Source organism: Phodopus roborovskii, unplaced genomic scaffold (genome assembly GCF_943737965.1).
Source record: "Phodopus roborovskii unplaced genomic scaffold, PHOROB, whole genome shotgun sequence".
In the NCBI taxonomy this organism is placed as follows: domain Eukaryota; kingdom Metazoa; phylum Chordata; class Mammalia; order Rodentia; family Cricetidae; genus Phodopus; species Phodopus roborovskii.
Genome location: NW_026125278.1, coordinates 12,747,501 through 12,753,204, shown reverse-complemented (window position 1 = coordinate 12,753,204; position 5,704 = coordinate 12,747,501).

Here is a 5,704-nt window from a genome sequence, read left to right as displayed (position 1 = left end):
ATAGTTTTGCCTCCCGGATACAGTCTAGAATGACTTGAGAAAGACGTGTCAATGAGGAACTCTTTATTATGTTGGTATGTGAGCACGTCTACTGTGTGGGCGTGTCTATTAGGGATTTTCTTATCTGTGTTAAGGTGGGAAGATCTGCTGTCTCATGGGCAGCCTCTGACCTGATGGGAAGGCGCGAGCTGACACTAGCAATCTGCTTTAGGCTGTGGGTGTGACGTGGCTGCCTGCTTCAGGTTCCTGCTGCTTCGCCTTCACTGCAGAATGAAGCCTGGAACTGTGAGCCAGTCAAACACTTTCTCCTCTAAGGTGTTTTCCCCAGGCTGCTTTTCACAAATAGGACAGGAGAGAGAGCTGACTGAACCGTTAGGCTGCTGCCAGTGAGACCCAGCATTCCTGGTTGTTTCCGGGTCCCTTGAAGGTGCCCACTGATGATGTTAAGAAGGTAAATTGCTCCTGCAGGACTCTCTCTACATACACAGAGGGAATGCTCTCCAATATATTCTCTTCCTACGCTTTGCTCTACCAGGAGCTAGGAGCCCCAAATCCCTCACTGTGTAAATGTGTGAAAGCACACTTTTCTCCTTCTGTTTTCTTAGTCTTGTTCCTATGAGTAAGGTGCAGAACTCGGTCCCCTCGCCAGAGGTCGAGCAGCTGCCTTTGTGGGCTGCATCTGGCTGTTTTCCTAGACATCAGTGTGGAACAAGCAAGAATTCTGGGCTTGAAAACACGCCCTTGGACCCTGGTGGAACAACATCAGCCCTCACAGCGGCCGGAATAGTGAGGTGGGCCTGGGAATTAGTTATGAGCCGTGAAAACTGTGTCTGATATGTTGAAGGCAAACAGACTATTTCAATGCCCCTCACCAGCTCCCGCCGTAAAAGACCCGATTGATTCCAACAGCTTTGTTTCTCTTTGTTTAAACACAAAGTACTACTTGTTCTTTGCTTATTCTACAACTAGAAGGAGAAGGAGAAAAAGAAGAAGAAGGAGAAGAAGAAGAAGAAGAAGAAGAAGAAGAAGAAGAAGAAGAAGAAGAAGAAGAAGAAGAAGAAGAACCCTTCAAACAGTATTTCAGTATCTCTTTCTGAATAATTCCCTGTTGGGAACTTGGGGAAAGAATGTTAACATCTGAGTGAGGGCCTGCCACAGTAATAGGAGAACCAGAAGAGGCCAGGTGTTAGTTAATGCTCACGCTGCTTGCTTAAGATTTGCTTTGTTCTGGTGCTGAAAACCTGGAGCTGACTCCGAGATGTTGCAAAGTTAAAATTGAGTAACAGCCGGGCAATGTTTTCAGTCTACCATAGTAGGAGAATGAAGACACCCAGACTGGAGGCAGAGCAGCCTCTTTGTTACACCAAGCGGGCTGGTGATTAAAAGCAGAACGTTGCAGTTTTTTCTATAGTCATAGAAAAGGTATATGTTAAGGGGTTACAGTCACACAGTTAACATGCCACGAAATGCCTTACGTTCAGCCATTGCTCAGAACAACGGAAACCTTTTATAATGTCTAATTCACAAGGTTATTGAGGAAGAATCGGTCAAAAAAGTTGACCCTTAGCTAAGGACATGACCAAAGTCTAACACTGTTTAACTAAAAGGAAAACGGAATCAGCTGCCCCTTAACTGCTTCTGTTAATTATTTCAATTTCATGAAGCACGTTTGGTGTTTTGGGCGGCAGGAGTAGACGCTGGGGGAATTGGGAAGCAATCCTTTTTGTCCTGGGAAGTTTTTCTCCTTTTTGTAATGATTTGGGGTTTGTTCTCTTCCCTAGTGTTCTGGACGGCTAACCAGGTCTGGTGAGGATGATGTGACAAGCTGGAGAAAGCCCTAACTGGGGGGAGGGGGATGGCCTGCCCTAAGATTTCAGGGCTCCCTTTTATTTAAAGATGTACTTACCTTTTTATTTACATATGTGCCATCATGTGTACCACATGGGGGCAGGAGCCTCAGGGAGGCAGAAGAGGCCTGGAACTGGAATTACGGGGAGTTGTGAGCCAGGATGGGGGTTCTGGGAGCTGACCAGGGTCCTCTGGATGGATGAACAGCCAGGGCTCTTAGCCACTAAACCACTCAGTTGTTGATACCACCCCACCCTCTGACTCACTGATCCTGTGTCTCTGGAGGGAGATAGGATAGAGCTGAATCCTAACAATGACCCTGCAGGGCCTGGCCTGGGGTTGTTATCATTTCCATTGAGGAAGGGGATGACAGATGTTCGTCTTGTTTGCTGACTTACAGTCAGTGATAAACCGGAGCCTTCTTTCTTTCTTTCTTTCTTTCTTTCTTTCTTTCTTTCTTTCTTTCTTTCTTTCTTTCTTCCTGTCTGTCTTCTTGGAGCAACCCCTATACAGTTTCAGTGATAGTTCTTGGATACAGATGTGCTGTGTCTCAGAACACAAGCTGGTAGGTACCCTAGTAGTATTCTGTACTCATGAGGAAGATGCAGTATCATTTAAATAGATTCTTCTGAAGCCGAGGTGACCTCTTGGATGATAATTCTCTCACTATCATTGATGATTGTTTAGATATCAGAACAATATTGACCAGGGCTGTTTCTAATTCTTGCCATGGTCTTGTGAGAGTTGTCCATCCATGGACGGGAAGCGGTGGCTGAACTTAGAGAACTTGCCTTGATGATCACAGTCCTAATGAGAGAGAGGAGGGCATGGAAGCAATTGGATTAGGTCGCGTCCTTCTCTGGGGATGAAGTCACAGGCAGCAGTTTGATGCAGGAGAGAAACCAGCCAAGTATTCTTTGGAGGTGGGGAGTTTGGGGATGAGTTAAATGGGAGCCGTCTCTGCTGCCTCTGAGCTTAGCTCAGTGATCTGGGGTGCCAGAGAACTTAATGGCCACAGTGGCACTAACTGGTAGCTCCTGAGATTTTTTCTTATGAGTTGAAAGAGGGAAATTCTCAGATTACAAACTGTGACTCTAAGAGAAGTTTATTATAGACTCCTAGGGAGGCTAAGTGTGTGCGCACGCGGGTGGGGATGGGGGTGGGGGAGGGCAGGGCAGAGCTCCTTTGTACCAGGAAGGGTTCCCAGGAACAGGATACACTTGAGCAGTTAGTCTGAGGCTCTTTGAAGAACTATAGAAGAGAACTAGAAAGAAGCTGTGTCCACAGTCACTGATTGAGCTGTAGTGCTGTGCGGGATTGAGATTGCAGACACCGATGATGGCGATGTTATGCCTGGAGGATGGAGAGGTTCCATGTCCAAAGGTTAGGTACCTTCTCTCGGGCTCCTTGCTCACCTGTGATTTGGAACTAACATTCTGCAACTAATAGATTAAAACCTTTGAGATTCCTTAACTCAGCAGACCACAAATTCACCAGCCCCAAAGCTTAAGAAAGCTCCCTCCATCTTTGGTAAAAGCCTCTCTGGTGTACTCACCAAGGCATTTTTTAATCTGTGTTCCTTCCTGGCCTTCTGTGTTCTGTAATCTCTAAAACCACATGAACCTGCATGGACTGGGGGAACTTACCCCTGTGTTCCCGGGCCACGCTCACTCAGAGTGGCTCCACAATAAACTATCTCTCGTTACTTTAAGAGCAGTGCTGAGTTTTCGCATCAACAGAACTCAGGACAGAAGCTGGGGTGAGACATAGCGAGGAGAATGAAGCAGTCATTTCTCTTGGGTTGAAGATGGGGAATTGGAGGGCAGAGCGCTATGGGCGTTTTCACCTCTGACAAGGAACTGCTACTCTGAGGTCCTTCCTCACCCGGCCGTTTCTCTCTCTGGTCCTCATTGCTTTTACACTGGCTCTCACGGAAGGCTTGACCACGCCAAGGCCTCCCGACAACCGGAGCTACACGTAGCGTGAATTCTAATATAATAATAAAAACCCAGGGACAGATACTGGGGTTAAAGCTGAAGATGAGCGAAGCAGCCAGCCACTAGAGATCATCTCTACCCGTGCTCAGCCCGGAAGGCTGATCCTGCCCTCAGACCGCATCTCCCTCAGACTGCACTGAGCTCCTGTCTCCTCCCGATTGATGTACATTCCTCTCTAGTGCTGGGCTTAAGGGCATGGGATCCCCATGCTGAGATCACCTGTGTGTGAGCTCTGATTCTCTTTTAGACTGGATCAACTTTGTGTAGCTCAGGGTGGCCTTGAGCTAATAGAGCTCTATCTGCCTCTGTCTCCTTAGTGCTGAGATTACAGGTGTGGCCACCACTGTCTGCCCACTGTGTCTGACGAGTGTGGCTAGCTCTGCACTCTGATCTTGAGGCAAGCTTTATTTGTTAGATCATAAACAGAGCATCACCACAGCGATGGTGGCGGCAGAGGCAGTTTCTTCCCTCTTTGTTTTTCTAACTTTGAAGCTGATACTGTTTTTAGCCGGCTGTCTGAGATTATTTCTTACATATGTATCCGTTTTTATTTTTTGTTTCTAAGGGTGTAGAATAGGGTCATGCCTTAACATGCTAATTAGATCTCATTTCTGTTTTGAGTAAGGACAAGTGCTTTCTTCGGGGAAGAAAGGAATAGAAGTGTCCGGAGGAACACTTGGCTGTACTTAGTGTCCTTGCTCACAGGAGGAGAGTCAGGTTTGGGTCTGAAATTAGGAGTTTTAAGTATTTAGAGTGGTCTTATTTAAAAAAAAAAAAAAGCCAATATCCTTGAGGTTGCTATGGTTACATCTTATTCACAAAGGTAAAGCAGTTGAGAGAATGGCCTGGGGAAATAATAAAGACAGGAGCTCGTTTACCCGTGCGTGCATACTGCGTGCTGTGGCCGCTGCCGACACGTCACTTAGTGAACACATCACAGCTGTCCTAACAGGTGATCTTATTCTCATCTTACAGAGGACAGGACTGAAGCCCAGAGCTCAAGGTAGGAGCTGAACTGAAGGACAGGAGGGAGATTTGTAGCTGGGTTGTCTGTGATCCTGATTGGTCAACTGTGTTTCAACACCTGCCCATCCACACAGTGGAGCGCTCGCTTCCCTCAGCCCAACAGACCTGTTCTAAGCCCTTCCAAAGTGTCATAATCGGCCACTGTTGTCACAGGACGTTTACTATCAACCACATGCCAGGCCTCACACGACGCAGCCGACCCACGGGTTGGCAAATGCTAAAATACTGTTTGTCTTTTGAGGTTTTGTACCCAGGGCCTACGATGATGTATCGCACATGCCGATAGCTGCAGAATGCCAATAAGTCCTTCATTTCTTCCCTTGTGCCTAAGACACAATTCAGGTTATGGGAAGAGTGGACTCCATAATGTGAGTTTTGTTGGGGTAGCGTGCAACCGTGCTTTTTAGTTTTTGCAGGTTTTCGGGTTTACTTTTTCTAGCTTTAAAAATCCCAAACAAGGGCTCCAGTCTGTCATCTTTGAAAGCACACACAAACACACGCACGCACACGTGTGAGTGCATACACAAAATATTTTCTTGTGACATCATCTAGAGATAAGAGGAGAACTGAAGATAGCAAGAAGCGTCCAGGAGAACTGGGCTCATTGCTGTAGAGGGTTGAGGGCCGGGTAGGGCCCAGGAAGGCCGCTCTGGTGTTCGGCCCCTGCTGGAGCTGGCCTCACATGGAGCAACCCTCCTCCTGGCTTTGGTGTGCTGGCCTGGGTATCACCTTGTAGCTCTGATCTCCAGTGTGGCCGTGGACCCCGGATGCTCCCTCCTGTCCGTCACAAGGCCAGCCCCAGGCAGACTTTTTACCTGGGAAATATCCCAGCT